The following is an 18458-nucleotide window of genomic DNA, read 5'->3' as shown; positions in this document are numbered from 1 at the left end:
GACACGGCACGGAGTAGGGGACAAAAAGGTCCAGCACTCGAAATGCGAAGCACTAGCGAAGGGAGAGCGGGAGGAGCTGCGGAGAGAGGAATGCGCATGCGTCTCCCCTAGCCCTGCCTGAAGGCTGAGCAGCAAGGAGCACGGCGTGGGGCCCCGCGGCGCTGGTGGCCGCATGTTGAGGCGCCCGGGGTTGGGGTCCTGTGGACTGCAGACTCCATCTGCAAGTATCATCGGCCGTCATTTGTTCGTGAGCAGGCTGAGATTCTTGGGGGATAATGAGACTCGTGGTCTCTGCGAAGCGGCCAGATCCTTTCTGGATGTGTAATCTTCTCCGCCCCTAGCACGTTAAAAATTGTGGTCCTCCGTTTTCATTCTCATCACCTAATGTGACCCGGCACCCTGGGGAGCTCAGAACCGAGTCAGACATTCCTTTCCCTCAGGGCACTCACAGTCTACATAAATACAGAACGTGGAATAGAAGGGAGAGTAGTAATTCTATTAAGCGCTGATCCTGGCGGGGAATGATACAAGCATTATCGCACTTAGTTCGTCACACATCTCGGAGAGAACATTTTATTCATTCGTTCAACAAACATTTCTTTTTTAAAAAAAATTTATTTTATTTATGTATTTTTGGCTGCTGTGGGCCTTCGTTACTGCGCGCCGGCTTTCTGTAGTTGTGGAGAGTGGGGGCTTCTTTTGTTTTGGAGCACGGACTCTAGGCACACGGGCTCCAGTAGTTGTGGCACGTGGGCTCAGTAGTTGTGGCTGGCGGGCTCTAGAGCGCAGCCTCAGTAGTTGTGGTGCACAGGCCCAGCTGATCTGCGACATGTGAGATCTTCCCGGGCCAGGGCTCGAACCTATGTCCCCTGCATTGGCAGGCGGATTCTGCGCCACCAGGGAAGCCCCAACAAACGTTTCTTCAAGTCTCAGTGGGGTGAAGTTCACCCAGCTACTAAGTGGAAGAACTGGTGTTGGAACCCGATCCGTATGACGTCATAGCTCCACAATCTTTCTGCCATGTGTGGATAAAAAATTATTATTTTATGATGTCTTCATTTATTCATTCATTCAGCCTATCAGCATTTACTGAAACTCTACTCTGTGCCTTAATCAGATTGGAAATAAAGGTGGAAACACGAACACTCTAAAGTTGAGTAGGCCTCGAGGATGTAGGCCGCAAGGCCCGAGTCTTGAGAGGCGCGGCACCAGATGGGGAAAGAGGCAGTGGCTGCAGCGGGTAAGCCAGGCCTGCGGAAGTGCGGGACCTTGGGGACGTGGTGGAAGCGAGGTGAGGCAGCTTGGGTGTCCTTTGGTGGACAAGGAACTTGCCAGCAAGGCACCAGGCTCTTTCAGCACGAGAACTGTCGGAGTTCCACCATCGATTCCTCAAAGTTTCTGCAAGCGTCGTTACCACCCATGGCCGCGTTGCATGTCTGGATTCGGAGCTCCAGGGGCTGAGGTTTGTTTCCGCCTGGCGGCTGTGGCTTGGCCCGCGTTACGCAGGCACCGTGGGTCCGAGGAGTCTGTCGTTTCTTCCCTCTACCAGTTAATGAGAGCGCTGAGCGAAAACTGTTTCTCCAGGATTTTGGAAAATTTAGCCTGGAGAAGGAAAGGCAGAAGGCAACTCAGTAAAAGTTTTCAATTAAAATGAGTGTACATTGTAGAAGAAGGTGTTCCACTGTCCTACAAATCCACAGGAAGAAAGAGAAAAGATGGGTGAGTAAACAAACAGGACTAGTAATTTGTGCGAGCACACACACGAGGGGGTTGCGTGGGGGTGTGTTGAAGGTATGGGAAATAGGTCCAATTGTAGAAAATTTTAAATGACTCCTGACACCTCTGAAAATGTGAGTGGTAAATCCAGGCCTTGTAATTCTGTAGACAGGTAGCTGGATGGATAAGGTTTTAATGGATGGGTCTTAAGGAGACTCTTTCTCGACCTGTTGTTATTTTTTATTTTTTGCTTCAAAACTTAACAACAACAACGAAACAAAAATGGGCAAAGGACTTGAATGGACATTTCTTGAAAGAAGATATACAAATGGCCAACAAGCACATGAAAGGTGCTTAACATGACTAATCATTAGGTAAGTGCAAATCAAGACTACAATGAAATATCACCTCATGCTCATTAGGATGACTGTTATCAAAACAAACAAACCAAACCCAAAACCAAAAACCAGAAGGTAAGAGGCATTAGTGAGGATGTGGAGAAACTGGAATCTTTGTGCACTGTTGGTGGGAATGTAAAATGGTACAGGCACTGTGGGAAACGGTATGGTGGTTCTTTGAAAAATGAAACAGAATTACTATGTGATCCAGCAATTCTACATCTGGATATATACCCCCAAAAAGTGAAAGCGGGGACTCAAACAGATATTTATACATCCATGCTCATAGCAACATTATTCATGATAGTTAAAACATGGAAGCAACCCAAGTGTATGAATAGGTAAGCAAAATGTGGTACCCTAACATATAATCCCCAGAGCTGGGTTCCATTCCAGCCTCTAGTCATTTACTAGCTGTTTATTCTTGGGCAGGTTACTCAATCACTCTATGCCTGGACTTCCTCATGTTTGAAATGGGATAATAACAGTACTTACCTCATAAGGTTGAAAAGCCCTTAGAACACTGTTGACACATTGTCATTACAATTTAAGTATTAGCTAATATTATGACGATGCATTTTTGTCTGCAACTTAATTTTTGTTTAATATATGGTGGAATGTAGACAAACCTAGCTATTTTCAATGATTCCATAACATTCTGTAGTATGCATATACCATTATTTATCCAACCGTTTCTCAACTGATAAACATTCAGATTTTTTTTGCAGTTTTTGCTATTATAAATAATGCTGCAACTAGCATCTTCCTATTGATATCTTTATACATTTGCATTTATTTCTTAGAATTTGTTCTTAAAGGAGAGTGACTGGTTCAAATTGAATTCAATTCCCATGGCAGGGGATATGCTGTTGAACTCACCGGGAAACCTGCTGAGACTTAATTGCTCATGGTGTTATATTACTTAATGGCTATCCATGGAAAATGTGCCATTTTGCCCTGACACTGGCAATGTATGAGAGTGCCTGTTCCCCTACAGCTTCACAGAGTGTGTGGACTTTCTGTCAATCTATAGGGGAACGAAGTGTAGTTTTAATTTGTATTTCCCTTTTTTAAAAAAAATTTTTATTTTATTTTGATTCTTTTCTCTCTTTTTTAAAAAAAATTAAATTATTTATTTTTGGCTGCACTGGGACTTTGTTGTTGCGCGCGGGTTTTCTCTAGTTGCAGAGAGCAGGGGCTACTCTTCGTTGCGGTGCGCGGGCTTCTCATTGTGGTGGCTTCTCTTGTTGCGGAGCACGGGCTCCAGACACGCGGGCTTCAGTAGTTGTGGTTCGCGGGCTCTAGAGCATAGGCTCAGTAGTTGTGGCGCGTGGGCTTAGTTGCTCCACGGCATGTGGGATCTTCCCGGACCAGGGATCGAACCCGTGTCTCCTGAATTGGCAGGTGGATTCTTAACCACTGTGCCACCAGGGAAGCCCTGGATTTCTCTTAGTTTGAGTGACGTTGAACATATTTTCATATGTTAAAAGACCATTTGGTCAACCGTCAGTTCTGGTTCTTTTTGTAAATTAATATATTGCCATTAAGGTTTCAAAATGAGTCTTGAATATCAACCAGTCTAGAATGTAAGCTCTGTGAAAATTGGGGCTTTCTGTCTGTTTTAGTCACTACTGTATCCCAGGTCTAGAAGAGTACCTGGCACATGGCACATGCTCAATAAATATTTGCTGAATGAATGACTGGTCGTTGCCAGTCAGTAAGTGAGAATCTCATCAACTTTAGACAAATAAGTAGAAGTAATTTCAGGCTCCTCCAAGCTGAGGCTTATGTTGTTTGTTTTGTTTTTTAAATTGTGGTAAAGTACACATAACATAAAATTTACCATCTTAACCATTTTTAGGTGTACAGTTCAGTGCTATCGAGTACATTCACATTGTTGTGCTGCCATCACCACCATCCATCCACAGAACTCTTTTCATGTTGCAAAACTGAAGCTCTGTATCCATCAAACAATAATTTCCCATTCTCTTCTCCCCTCAACCCTGGCAACCACCATCCTACTATCTGTCTACATGATTTTGACTACTCTAAGTACCTCATATAAGTAGAATCAAACAATATTTGTTCTTTTGTGACTAGTTTACTTCACTTAGCATGAAAGAATGCTAATTGAAGTAATGCTTAGCATGAAATGTCCTCAAGTTTCATCCATGTTGTAGCATACATCAGAATTTCCTTCCTTTTAAAGGCTGAGTCATATTCCACTGTATGTATACACCACATTTTACTTATCCATTCATCTGTTAATGGACACTTGGGTTGCTTCCATGTTTTAGCTATTGTGAATAATTCTGCTCTGAACATGAGTGTATAAATATCTGTTTGAGTCCCTGCTTTCACTTTTTTGGGTCATATATCCAGAAGTAGAATTGCTGGATTGCATAGTTTAATCTTAAACCACCATACTGTTTTCCAGCACCTGTACCATTTTACATTCTAGCCTATAGTGCACAAGGGTTCAAATTTCTCCATATCCTCACCAATGCTTGTTATTTTCTTTGAATAAACTTTTATTTTATAATGTCCATCCTAATAGGTGTGAAGTGGTATCTCACTGTGGTTTTGATTTGCATTTCTCTAATGACTAGTGATGTTGATCATCTTTGCATGTACTTATTGACCATTTGTCTATTTTCTTTTGAGAAATGTCTATTCAATTCTTTTGCCCTTTTTAAAATCAATTTTGTTGGGACTTCCCTGGTGGTCCAGTGGCTAAGACTCCGTGCTCCCAATGCAGGGGGCCTGGGTTTGATCCCTGGTCAGGGAACTAGATCCTACATGCCGCAACTAAGAGTTTGCATGCTGCAACTAAAGATCCTGCACGCGGCAACAAAGATCCCATGTGCTGCAACTAAGACCCGATGCAGACAAATAAATATTAAAAAAACATCAGTTTTGTTGTCATCGAGTTGTAGGAGTTCTTTATATATTCTGGATATCAATCCCTTATCAGATATATGGTTTGCAAATATTTTCTCCAATTCTATAGGTTGCCTTTTTACTCTGTTGGTGGTGTCCCTTGATGCACAAATGTTTTAAATTTTTTAAAAAATAAATTTATTTATTTATTTATTTATTTTTGGCTGCGTTGGGTCTTCGTTGCTGCACGCGGGCTTTCTCTAGTTGCGGCGAGTGGGGGCTACTCTTCGTTGTGGTGCACGGGCTTCTTATTGTGGTGGCTTCTCTTGTTGTAGAGCACGGGCTCTAGGTGCGTGGGCTTCAGTAGGTGTGGCACGCGGGCTCAGTAGTTGTGGCTCGCGGGCTCTCGAGCGCAGGCTCAGTAGTTGTGGCACACGGGCTTAGTTGCTCTGGAGCATGTGGGATCTTCCTGGGCCAGGGCTTGAACCCGTGTTCCCTGCATTGGCAGGCAGATTCTTAACCACTGCACCACCAGGGAAGCCCAATGTTTTAAATTTTGATGAAGTCCAACTTATCTATTTTTTTCTTTTGTTGCCTGTACTGTTGGTGCCATATCCAAGAAATCATTGGCAACCCTGTTTTTCTTCTAACTTTTATAAATTTATTTATTTTATTTATTTATTTTTGGCTGCGTTGGGTCTTCGTTGCTATGCGCAGGCTTTCTCTAGTTGTGGCGAGTGGGGGCTACTCTTCGTTGCAGTGCACAGGCTTCTCATTGCAGTGGCTTCTCTTGTTGCGGAGCATGGGCTCTAGGCGCGAGGGCTTCAGTAGTTGTGGCACGTGTGCTCAGTAGTTGTGGCTCGTGGGCTCTAGAGCGCAGGCTCAGTAGTTGTGGCACACGGACTTTGTTGCTCCGAGGCATGTGGGATCTTCCCGGACCAGGGTTCGAACCCGTGTCCCCTGCATTGGCAGGCGGATTCTTAACCACTGCGCCACCAGGGGAGCCCCTCTTCTAACTTTTAAATGGCACTTTTTTCAGGTTCTACATGTAAAGATGTCAAAATAATGGTATGATATGTCCCCTTCAGGACACCCTTGATACATGTACAAGAGCTGGACTTTTCTAGACATTGCTAAACAGTCAGTACTCTGTTTTTTGTATACATCGAACCGATGTATTAGAGCACTTTCAGGGTAAATCTTAGGGCCTTTCATGCTTCTCAGCTGGGCTTACTTGCTGCTTAGTGATCAGAGCCAATTATTCACTGCATGAGTGTTTATTTTTCTAATAACTTTTAGGTCTGGAGTATTTGTACTGAAAGTTGAGGGTTGTTAATATCCTATCGGATAGCTGAGGTTTTTACTGTTCATGTCCTAGCTTGCTGGTCTCTCTCTCTCTCTCTCTCTCTCTCTCTTCTTTTTCCCCCTGGAATCTTCACTATCACCTCCAGAGGTGTAACTAGTCTCCAGAGGTATGACAATCCTCTTTGTCCAGGATGAGAGTTGAGGAAAAATATTCTTTAAACTTTCTCAAAAGCTCAGTTGAAACAGGTTGAGGTTTTTCAAAAGAAACTGCACTTAAAGGCTTAAGGGAGGAGAAGGGTGTGGGAAAAAAAGAAAGCGATTGACACACATAAAACAATACTTTGGCTAGACCTTGAGATGCTGGAGGGTGGCCTGTGGAGTTAGGCAATACCACCCCCTAGAGGTAATTGCTGTGCACCAACCTACTCACCAATTGTTAGACCTTTCAGGCTGGATGGGAGAGCCAGTAGGGTTCCTGAGGCAGCATTGCCAAGAGGAGAAAAAAGTGTGGCCAAGCAGACCAGCCTGAACATCAAGGTCTTGAATCCAGATGAGCAAGGATTGTAGGAACAGTGTGTGAACCTAGAATTGTCTTCTCAGAGAAACGATCTTTCAAGAACAAGAAATAAAGACATTTTCAGATAAACAAAAACTGAGACAACTGATCATCAAAAGACCTTGACTAAAGGACTTTTGACCTTCTAAAGTTACACTGTCTAGTGCAGTAGCCACTAGCCATATATAGCTATTAAAATTAAAATTATATAACATAAAAAATCCAGTAATGTAATCACATTTGCCACATTTCAAGTGCTTAGTAGTCACATGTGGCTAGCAGCTAGTATACTGTAAAGTGCAGATATAGAAAATTTCCACCATTTTGAACAGTGTATTGAACAGCACTTCCTCAAGCAGAAGGAGAAAATTCCAGAACAAAGGTCTTAGCTGCAAGGTGGAAGATCTAGTAAAGAATATTGTAAATATGTGAGTAAAGCGAAACAAATATTGATACCAAAAATATTAATTGGGGAGCATCAAAAAAAGAAAGTACTAAATTACTTATATGTATAAGTCAGGAAGGAGGTGATCAGAGTTAAAAAAATTCTAAGATCTTTTTTATTATTCACGTAAAGACTGGACCAAGAAATAAAATGCAGCAATATACTGTTTACAAGCGACACACTTAAGACATAAGGACTCAGAAAAGCTGAAAGTAAAAAGGTGGCAAATGTTGTCCAAAACTAATCTGTTGGTAAGCTGTACTAGAAATGGAAATGGTCATGTTATAATGATAGAACTTTAATTCACAGGAATATAAAATATTTCAAATTCTGTGCACCTACAAATGCAGCTTTAAAACATATGAAGTAAAAATTTACAAAACTATAAGAAACAGTTGACAAATCCACTCTCAGAGTAAGAGATTTAAAAATGTATTTCTCTCAGTATTTGGTAGGTCAAGCAGATAAATGAATAGGATACAGAAGTCTTGAATATCACAATTAACCATGTTGATCTAATGAGTTTATGTAGAATACTGCACTCAGTAATAAGATAATATGCATTATTTCCAAATGCCGGTGGAATGTTTGTGAACATTAACTATGCATAAAGCAAATCTCAACAGATTGCAAGAAATTGGTGTCAGATAGACCCTTTGAAAAGTATGGTCCATAGAGCAGCTGCAGCACAATTAAGCCTGTTAGAGATGTGGAAGCTCAGTCCCCACTTCAGACCTCCTGCGTCAGAATCTGCATTTTGACAACACCCCCAGGGGTTTCACGTGCACATTCAAGTTTGACATGTGTTGACACAAAGCATATTTTCCGACCACAGTATAATTAAGTTAGAAATCAATAATACAAAGATAATTTAGAAAACCCCATGTGTTTGGAAATTAAGAACATACCTCTAAAGATAGTTATATATGTGTATATATATGTATATATAAATGCCTGTTTATATATATAATGTTGTTTTTTCCATCTACAGGCATTACTTGGTATACTTGTGCATTCGTCAACCCCACAGGTTGGTTCCCTGGGTCCACAACCCCCAAACTGGGAATCACTGCCTTAAACTTTGTGACAATAATACTAGTTTAATTGTAGACAATATTTTGAGAGCCAGTAATGTGCTTTTTTCTTTATCTTTCTGAATACATGACATCATTATGGTTGGTTTGAGGCCTGCATCTGCCTGAGAAGAGATTAGGATTTGTAACAGAAAGGAGGCAAACAGAAAGAAACAAGCAGTGAAAAAAATTTTTTATAATGAAAAAGTTAAACATACATAAAAGTAGAGAAAATAGTATAATGAATCCTTGATACCCATCACCATATGAAACAGTGATCAACTTATAGACAGTCTTATTTCATCTGTACCCTTCAGCGTGTTCAAAGTCACCAAGGCCACCAGCATCAAGAAGCAATTCCAGAATTTCTGAGACTGGACACCTACCACTCCCCCAAACAAAATAAAGTTATTTTCCCAGTAAAAACAAAAACAAAACCCAAAAATCTTATCATTTCATTTGTAAATATTCCAGCATTTATCGCTAGAAGAAAAGAATTATTTAATAAAAATAACTACAATGTCATTATCCTGCTGAAAATTAACAGTGATTTTCTGATCTCATTAAATATCCACTCTGTTCAAATTTTCCCACTTAGCTAATAAGTGTTTTTTCTTTCAACAGTTTATTGTTTAATTCAAGATCAAAATAAATTCATACATTGCAATTGTTTGAAATATCTCTTAAGTTTCTCTCTTTTAAAAAATAATCATTTTGAAATAATTTTAGATTTACAGAAAAGTTGCAAAATAGTACAGAGAGCTTCCTAATGTTATTCCCCTAATGTTAACAATTTATATAACCATAATATAATAGTACATGAAATCCGGAAAATTAATACTGGTACAATGTTACTAAGTAAGCTATAGACTTACTAGAATTTCAACAGTTTCCCCTTTCAATATCATTTTCTGCTTCAGGATTAGATCAAGATCCCCCATTGCATTTAGTTTTCACTTCTCCTTAGTCGCCTCACATCTGTGGTGATTCCTCAGTCTTTCCTTGCTTTTCATGACTTTGACACTTTTGATAAGTACTGGTCAGTTATTTTGTAGAATGTCACTCAGTTTAGTTTTATTTAGCAGCTTTATTGAGAAATAATTTACATACCATAGAGTTCACTCATTTAAAGTGTGCAATTCAGTGTTTTTAGTATATTTACAGAGATGTGCCTCTATCATCGTAATCTAACCTTAATACATTTTCATCATCCCATAAAGAAAACTTGTATCCATTAGCAGTCACTTCCCATTCCTCCCAACCCACCGCTATCTCCTCCCCCACCAACTCTTGGCAGATACTAGTCTACTTTTTATCTCTATGAATGTGCCTATTCTGGACATTTCATATAAATTATGACACAATGTGGCCTTTTATGTCTTTCACTTACAGAATATTGTCAAGGTTCATCTATGTTGTGGCATGTGTCAGTACTTCATTCTTTTTTACAGCTGAACAATTGTCCATCATATGGATATACCACATTTTGTTTATCCTTTATCAGTGGATGGACATTTGTTTTTTTCCCATTTCTTGGCTGTTATGAATAATGCTGCTATCAACATTTGTGTAAAAGTTTTGTGGGGGTATGTGTTTTCATTTATCTTGGGCATATACCTACCTTGGAGTAGAATTGTTGGGTCATATGGTGACTGTATGTTTAACATATTTAGGAACTGTCAAACTATTTTCCAAAAAGGCTACACCATTTTGCTTTCCAATCAGCAACACATGAGGACTCCAATTTCTTCATGTCCTCACCAACACTTGTTATTATCTGTCTTTTTGATCAGAGCCATTCTCATGAGTGTGAAGTGGCTTCGCATTGTGGTTTTGATTTGCATTCTCCTAATGACTAAGATGTTGAACATCTTTTCATGTGCTTATTGGTCACTTGTATGTCTTCTTTGGTGAAACATCTATTCAAATTCTTTGCTCCTTTCTATATTTTATTTTATTTTATTTTTTTGGCTGTGTTGGGTCTTCGTTGCTGCGCGCGGGCTTTCTCTAGTTGTGGCAAGCAGGGCCTACTCTTCGTTGCGGCGCGTGGGCTTCTCACTGAGGTGGCTTCTTTTGTTGTAGAGCACAGGCTCTAGGCGCGCAGGCTTCAGTAGTTGCAGCACGTGGGCTCAGTAGTTGCGGCGCACGGGCTCTAGAGCGCAGGCTCAGTAGTTGTGGCACCTGGGCCCAGCTGCTCCACGGCAAGTGGGATCCTCCCGGACCAGGGATCGAACCCGTGTCCCCTGCATTGGCAGGCGGACTCTCAACCACTGCACCACCAGGGAAGTCCTATTTTTTATTTGAAAAAAATTTTATTTTATACTGGAGTAGAGTTGATTAACAATGTGTTAATTTCAGGTGTACAGCAAAGTGATTCAGTTATACATATACATGTACCTACTGTTTTTCAAATTCTTTTCCCATTTAGGTTATTATAGAGTATTGAGCAGAGTTCCCTCTGCTATTCATTATTTGCTCCTTTTTAAATTGGTTATTTGTCTATTTGTTGTTGGGTTATAAGAGTTATTTATGGGCTTCCCTGGTGGTACAGTGGTTGAGAATCTGCCTGCCAATGCACGGGACACGGGTTCGAGCCCTGGTCTGGGAAGATCCCACATGCCGCAGAGCAACTAGGCCCGTGAGCCACAATTACTGAGCCTGCGCGTCTGGAGCGTGTGCTCCGCAAGAGAGGCCGCGATAGTGAGAGGCCCGCGCACCGCGATGAAGAGTGGCCCCCACTTGCCGCAACTAGAGAAAGCCCTCACACAGAAACGAAGACCCAACACAGCCATAAAATAAAAATAAATAAATAAATAATTAAGCAAATATGGTTAAGAAAAAAAAAAAAAAAGAGTTCTTTATGTTTTCTGGATACAAGTCCCTTATCAGATGTACGACCCTCAAATATTTTCTTCCAGTCTATGGGCTCTTTTTCCCCCCGCTTCTTGATGATTCTTTTAAAGTACAAAACTTTTAAATTTTGAGGAAGTCAATTTATCTGTCTTTTTTATCATTTGTGCTTTTGGTGTTGTGTATAAGAAATCATTGCCCAACCTAAGATCATGAAGATTTACTCCTATGTTTTCTTCTAAGAGTTTTAGCTCTTGTATCTAGGTCTAGAGATCTGATTTGAGTTAATTTTTGTGTATGGTGTGAAATAGGGATCCAAACTCATTCTTTTGCATGTTGATATCTAGTTATCCCATCACCATTTGCTGAAAAAAAAAAGATTATTTTCCCTATTGAATTGCCTTGGTCCATTTGTAAAAATTAATTGATCATATATTTGACATCTCCAGGGTCAATGAGACCAGAACAACCCTCCAAGGTCACAAAGTTAGTAAGTGGTGAACCTGTGACTTCAATCCAGATCTGTGTGCCTTCACAGCTCATTTTTTTCCATTCAAATCATTTGTAGAAGATGAAGAAGCTGCTTTTAAGTGTTTTTTGTTTTGTTTTGTTTTGTTTTTTTACAATGCTGTTACAATCTATAAAGGAGTTTTGGTGAACCTGCACTACCATTAACACATTTTTCCTGTTTTACTACAAAAAAAAAAAATTAATTGATCATAAATGTTAGGGTTTATTTATGAACTCCCAATTCTATTTCATTGATCTATATGTTTATCCTTGTGTTAGTACAACACTATCTTGATTATTGTAGTCTGTAGTAAGTTTTGAAATCAGAAAGTGTAAGTCTACCAACTGGGTTCTTCTCTTCCATGATTATTTTGGCTATTTTGAGTCTCTTGCATTTCCATATGAATTTTAGAATAAGCTTCTCAATTTCTGCAAAAAATGCAGGATTTTGATAGGGATTATGTTGAATCTGTAGGTCAATCTGGGAAGTATCGCCATCTTCACAATATTAAGTTTTTCCAAATCTTGAACATGGTATATCTTTTCATTTATTTAGATCCTCTTTAATTTTTTTTAGCAATGTTTTATAGTTTTCAAGATACAAATCTTGTACTTCTTTTGTTAAGTTTACCTAAATGTCTTATTTTTTATAATTCTTAATTTTATTTTCAGGCTGTTTATTGCTAACGTATATGAATAGAATGCTTTTTGTATACTGATCTCGCATCTTATAATCCTGTTGAACTTATTTATTAGTTCTAATAGATGTTTTAGTGGATTCCTTCAGATTTTCTATTTATAAGATCCTGTCATCTGCAAATATAGTTTTACTTCTTCCTTTCCAATCTGGATGCCTTTTATTTATTTTTCTTGCCAATTGTCCTGGCTAACATTCAGTACAACGTTGACTAGAAGTGGAAAGAATGGGCATCCTTATCTTGTTCCCAATTTTAGGGGGGAAGGATTCAGTGTTTTGCTATTTAGTGTGATGAAAGCTGCAGGTTTTTCATAGATGCCCTTTATCTATTGATTGAGGAATTTCCTTTCTATTTTTAGTTTGTTGATATTTTTTGTAATGAAAGGTGTTGGATTTTTGTCAAATGCTTTGTCTGCATCTGTTGAAATGATCATGTGGGTTTTGACCTTTGTTCTTTTTTTTTAAATAAATTTATTTATTTATTTTTATTTGTTTATTTTTGGCTGCACTGGGTCTCCGTTGCTGTGCACGGGCTTTCTCTAGTTGCAGAGAGCAGGGGCTGCTCTTCGTTGCGGTGAGCGGGCTTCTCATTGCGGTGTCTTCTCTTGTTGCGGAGCACGGGCTCTAGGCACGCAGGCTTCGGTAGTTGTGGCTCACGGGCTCTAGAGCGCAGGCTCAGTAGTTGTGGTGCATGGGCTTTGTTGCTCCGCGGCATGTGGGATCTTTCCGGACCAGGGCTGGAACCCGTGTCCCCTGCATTGGCAGGAGGATTCTTTTTTTTTTTTTTTTTTTCCATTACTCTAGGAGGTGGATCAAAAAAGATCTTGCTGTGATTTATGTCAAAGAGTGTTCTTCCTGTGTTTTCCTCTAAGAGTTTTATAGTGTCCAGTCTTATATTTAGGTCTCTAATCCATTTTGAGTTTATTTTTGTGTATGGTGTTAGGGAGTATTCTAATTTCATTCTTTTACATGTAGCTGTCCAGTTTTCCCAGCACCACTTATTGAAGAGACTGTCTTTTCTCCATTGTATATCTTTGCCTCCTTTGTCATAGATTAGTTGACCATAGGTGCGTGGGTTAATCTCTGGGCTTTCTATCTTGTTCCATTGATCTATGTTTCTGTTTTTGTGCCAGTACCATATTGTCTTGATTACTGTAGCCTTGTAGTATAGTCTGAAGTCAGGGAGTCTGATTCCTCCAGCTCCATTTTTTTGCCTCAAGACTGCTTTGGCTATTCGGGGTCTTTTGTGTCTCCATACAAATTTTAAGATGATTTGTTCTAGCTCCGTAAAAAATGCCATTGGTAATTTGATAGGGATTGCATTGAATCTGTAGATTGCTTTGGGTAGTATACTCATTTTCACAATGTTGATTCTTCCAATGCAAGAACATGGTATATCTCTCCATCTGTTGGTATCATCTTTAATTTCTTTCATCAGTGTCTTATAGTTTTCTGCATACAGGTCTTTTGTCTCCCTAGGTAGGTTTATTCCTAGGTATTTTATTCTTTTTGTTGCAATGGTAAATGGGAGTGTTTCCATAATTTCTCTTTCAGATTTTTCATCATTAGTGTATAGGAATGCAAGAGATTTCTGTGCATTAATTTTGTATCCTGCAACGTTACCATATTCATTAATTAGCTCTAGCAGTTTTCTGGTGGCAGTTTTAGGATTCTCTATGTATAGTATCATGTCATCTGCAAACAGTGACAGTTTTACTTCTTCTTTTCCAATTTGTATTCCTTTTATTTCTTTTTCTTCTCTGATTGCTGTGGCTAGTACTTCCAGAACTATGTTGAATAATAGTGGTGAGAGTGGACATCCTTGTCTCGTTCCTGATCTTAGAGGAAATGCTTTCAGTTTTTCACCATTGAGAATGATGTTTGCTGTGGGTTTGTCATATATGGCCTTTATTATGTTGAGGTAGGTTCCCTCTATGCCCACTTTCTGGAGAGTTTTTATCAGAAATGGGTGTTGAATTTTGTGAAAAGCTTTTTCTGCATCTATTGAGATGATCATATGGTTTTTATTCTTCAATTTGTTAATATGGTGTATCACATTGATTGATTTGCGTATATTGAAGAATCCTTGCATCCCTGGGATAAATCCCACTTGATCGTGGTGTATGATCCTTTTAATGTGTTGTTGGATTCTGTTTGCTAGCATTTTGTTGAGGATTTTTGCATCTATATTCATCAGTGATACTGGCCTGTAATTTTCTTTTTTTGTAGTGTCTTTGTCTGGTTTTGGTATCAGGGTGATGGTGGCCTCATAGAATGAGTTTGGGAGTGTTCCTTCCTCTGCAATCTTTTGGAAGAGTTTGAGAAGGATGGGTGTTAGCTCTTCTCTAAATGTTTGATAGAATTCACCTGTGAAGCCATCTGGTCCTGGACTTTTGTTTGTTGGAAGATTTTTAATCACAGTTTCAATATCATTACTTGTGATTGGTCTGTTCATATTTTCTGTTTCTTCCTGGTTCAGTCTTGGAAGGTTATACCTTTCTAAGAATTTGTCCATTTCTTCCAGGTTGTCCATTTTATTGGCATAAAGTTGCTTGTGGTAGTCTCTTAGGATGCTTTGTATTTCTGCGGTGTCTGTTGTAACTTCTCCTTTTTCATTTCTGATTTTATTGATTTGAGTCCTCTCCCTCTTTTTCTTGATGAGTCTGGCTAATGGCTTATCAATTTTGTTTATCTTCTCAAAGAACCAACTTTTAGTTTTATTGATCTTTGCTATTGTTTTCTTTGTTTCTATTTCATTTATTTCTGCTCTGATCTTTATGATTTCTTTCCTTCTGCTAACTTTGGGTTTTGTTTGTTCTTCTTTCTCTAGTTTCTTTAGGTGTAAGGTTAGATTGTTTACTTGAGATTTTTCTTGTTTCTTGAGGTAGGCTTGTATAGCTATAAACTTCCCTCTTAGAACTGCTTTTGCTGCATCCCATAGGTTTTGGGTCGTCGTGTTTTCATTGTCATTTGTCTCTAGGTATTTTTTGATTTCCTCTTTGATTTCTTCAGTGATCTCTTGGTTATTTAGTAACGTATTGTTTAGCCTCCATGTGCTTGTCTTTTTTACGTTTTTTTCCCTGTAATTGATTTCTAATCTCATAGCGTTGTGGTCAGAAAAGATGCTTGATATGATTTCAGTTTTCTTAAATTTACTGAGGCTTGATTTGTGACCCAAGATGTGATCTATCCTGGAGAATGTTCCGTGCACACTTGAGAAGAACGTGTAATCTGCTGTTTTTGGATGGAATGTCCTATATATATCAATTAAATCTATCTGGTCTATTGTGTCATTTAAAGCTTCTGTTTCCTTATTTATTTTCATTTTGGATGATCTGTCCATTGGTGTAAGTGAGGTGTTAAAGTCCCCCACTATTATTGTGTTACTGTCGATTTCCTCTTTTATAGCTGTTAGCAGTTGCCTTATGTATTGAGGTGCTCCTATGTTGGGTGCATATATATTTATAATTGTTATATCTTCTTCTTGGATTGATCCCTGGATCATTATGTAGTGTCCTTCCTTGTCTCTTGTAACATTCTTTATTTTAAAGTCTATTTTATCTGATATGAGTATAGCTACTCCAGCTTTCTTTTGATTTCCATTTGCATGGAATATCTTTTTCCATCCCCTCACTTTCAGTCTGTACGTGTCCCTAGGTCTGAAGTGGGTCTCTTGTAGACAGCATATATATGGGTCTTGTTTTTGTATCCATTCAGCGAGCCTGTGTCTCTTGGTTGGAGCATTTAATCCATTCACGTTTAAGGTAATTATCGATATGTATGTTCCTATTATCATTTTCTTAATTGTTTTGGGTTTGTTTTTGTAGGTCCTTTTCTTCTCTTGTGTTTCCCACTTAGAGAAGTTCCTTTAGCATTTGTTGTAGAGCTGGTTTGGTGGTGCTGAATTCTCTTAGCTTTTGCTTGTCTGTAAAGCTTTTGATTTCTCCATCAAATCTAAATGAGATCCTTGCCGGGTGGAGTAATCTTGGTTGTAGGTTCTTCCCTTTCATCACTTTAAGTATATCATGCCACTCCCTTCTGGCTTGCAGAGTTTCTGCTGAGAAATCAGCTGTTAACCTTATGGGAGTTCCCTTGTATGTTATTTGTCGTTTTTCCCTTGCTGCTTTCAATACTTTTTCTTTGTCTTTAATTTTTGCCACTTTGATTACTATGTGTCTCGGCGTGTTTCTCCTTGGGTTTATTCTGTATGGGACTCTCTGCGCTTCCTGGACTTGGGTGGCTATTTCCTTTCCCATGTTAGGGAAGTTTTCGACTATAATCTCTTCAAATATTTTCTCTGGTCCTTTCTCTCTCTCTTCTCCTTCTGGGACCCCTATAATGCGAATGTTGTTGCGTTTAATGTTGTCCCAGAGGTCTCTTAGGCTGTCTTCATTTCTTTTCATTCTTTTTTCTTTAGTCTGTTCCGCAGCAGTGAATTCCACCATTCTGTCTTCCAGGTCACTTATCCGTTCTTCTGCCTCAGTTATTCTGCTATTGATTCCTTCTAGTGTAGTTTTCATTTCAGTTATTGTATTGGTCATCTCTGTTTGTTTGTTCTTTAATTCTTCTAGGTCTTTGTTAATCATTTCTTGCATCTTCTTGATCTTTGCCTCCATTCTTATTCCGAGGTCCTGGATCATCTTCACTATCATTATTCTGAATTCTTTTTCTGGAAGGTTGCCTATCTCCACTTCATTTAGTTGTTTATCTGGGGTTTTTTCTTGTTCCTTCATCTGGTACATAGCCCTCTGCCTTTTCATCTTCTCTATCTTTCTGTAACTGTGGTTTTTGGTCCACAGGCTGCAGGATTGTAGTTTTTCTTGCTTCTGCTGTCTGCCCTCTGGTGTTTGAGGCTATCTAAGAGGCTCGATGGGAGGCTCTGGTGGTGGGTAGAGCTGACTGTTGCTGTCGGCAGGAGGATTCTTAACCACTGCACCACCAGGGAAGACCTACATTAATGTACTTTAAATGTTAAATCAACCTTGTATTCTTGGGATAAATCCCACTTGTTTATGGTGTATAATCCTCTTGATATGTTGCTGGACTCAATTTGTTAGTACGTTAGTAGTTTGAGAATTTTTGCTTTTAGATTCATAAGGGATATTGGTCTGTAGTTTTCTTTTTTATAATGTCTTTGTCTGATTTTATTTTATTTCATTTCATTTCTTTTTTTTTTTTTTTTTCTGGCTGCGCCGTGCAGCTTGTGGGATCTTAGTTCCCGCACCAGGGATTGAAACTGAGCCCCCAGCAGTGGAAGCACGGAGTCCTAACCACTGGATGACTAGGGAATTCCCTGTCTTTGTCTGATTTTAGTATCTGGGTAATAACACTGGCCTCATAGAATAGTTATGAAATATTCCCTCTGCTTTTAATTTCCGGAAGAGATTGTGTAGAATTGATATTAATTATTCTTTATATATTTGACAAAATTCACCAGTGAAGCTATCTGGGTCTATGGGAAGTTTTTTCAAATTATTAAAATCAGTTTAGGTTTGTTTGGTATTTTATCACAATTAAAGTTATGCATCTTAAATCTCTTTTACTTTGTAGATTACTTTTCTCCCTTTCTATATATGTTTGCAGTTTGTGAAAAAAAAGTTTTGAATGAAGCAACATTTAATGGCTCACATTCAAAAGTGATTATATAGCAAGATAATAGGCAGTTTGAGAGTGAAAGGAATTTCTATATATTTTTATATCCCTCTTTAGCATATCAAGGATAGGATAGGCCTAGTTGGTCAGATCAGGAGTTTTCCTCATAGTCTAGAGAAGATAACGCTGCCATTTAGTCAAGAAACTAGAGTTAGAAAGAATGATGATATGACATAGGGAAAAACCTAACCCCTGAGATCCTAGAGGATTGTAGGGAAAATAAGAGGGTCAAAATAGGTGAGACAGTGGCAAGAAGGGAGATGGTCAGATGTGTGCCTTTGTTTCCCCTCTCTGGGTCCCAGTTGAGTGCTGTGGACCAGTAGCAAGGAGAAAGCTTGCCAGTCTTTGGTTGATTGTGAAGATCAGAACTTCACAG

The 18458-nt window shown here is 39.1% G+C and overlaps 1 protein-coding gene across 1 annotated transcript in view; it reads left to right on the top strand.

Moving 5' to 3' along the window:
* The first annotated feature begins 1624 nt into the window (after nt 1-1624).
* ABCC5 (ATP binding cassette subfamily C member 5) overlaps nt 1625-18458 on the top strand; it is a 203767-nt gene continuing 186933 nt past the window's right edge. The window contains exon 1 of the mRNA XM_068546326.1: nt 1625-1719. The gene's annotated coding sequence lies outside the window, so the exon portion shown is untranslated. The remainder of the gene's footprint in view (nt 1720-18458) is intronic.

Source organism: Eschrichtius robustus, chromosome 6, assembly GCF_028021215.1.
Source record: "Eschrichtius robustus isolate mEscRob2 chromosome 6, mEscRob2.pri, whole genome shotgun sequence".
In the NCBI taxonomy this organism is placed as follows: domain Eukaryota; kingdom Metazoa; phylum Chordata; class Mammalia; order Artiodactyla; family Eschrichtiidae; genus Eschrichtius; species Eschrichtius robustus.
This window is presented reverse-complemented; position numbering and strand designations above follow the sequence as displayed.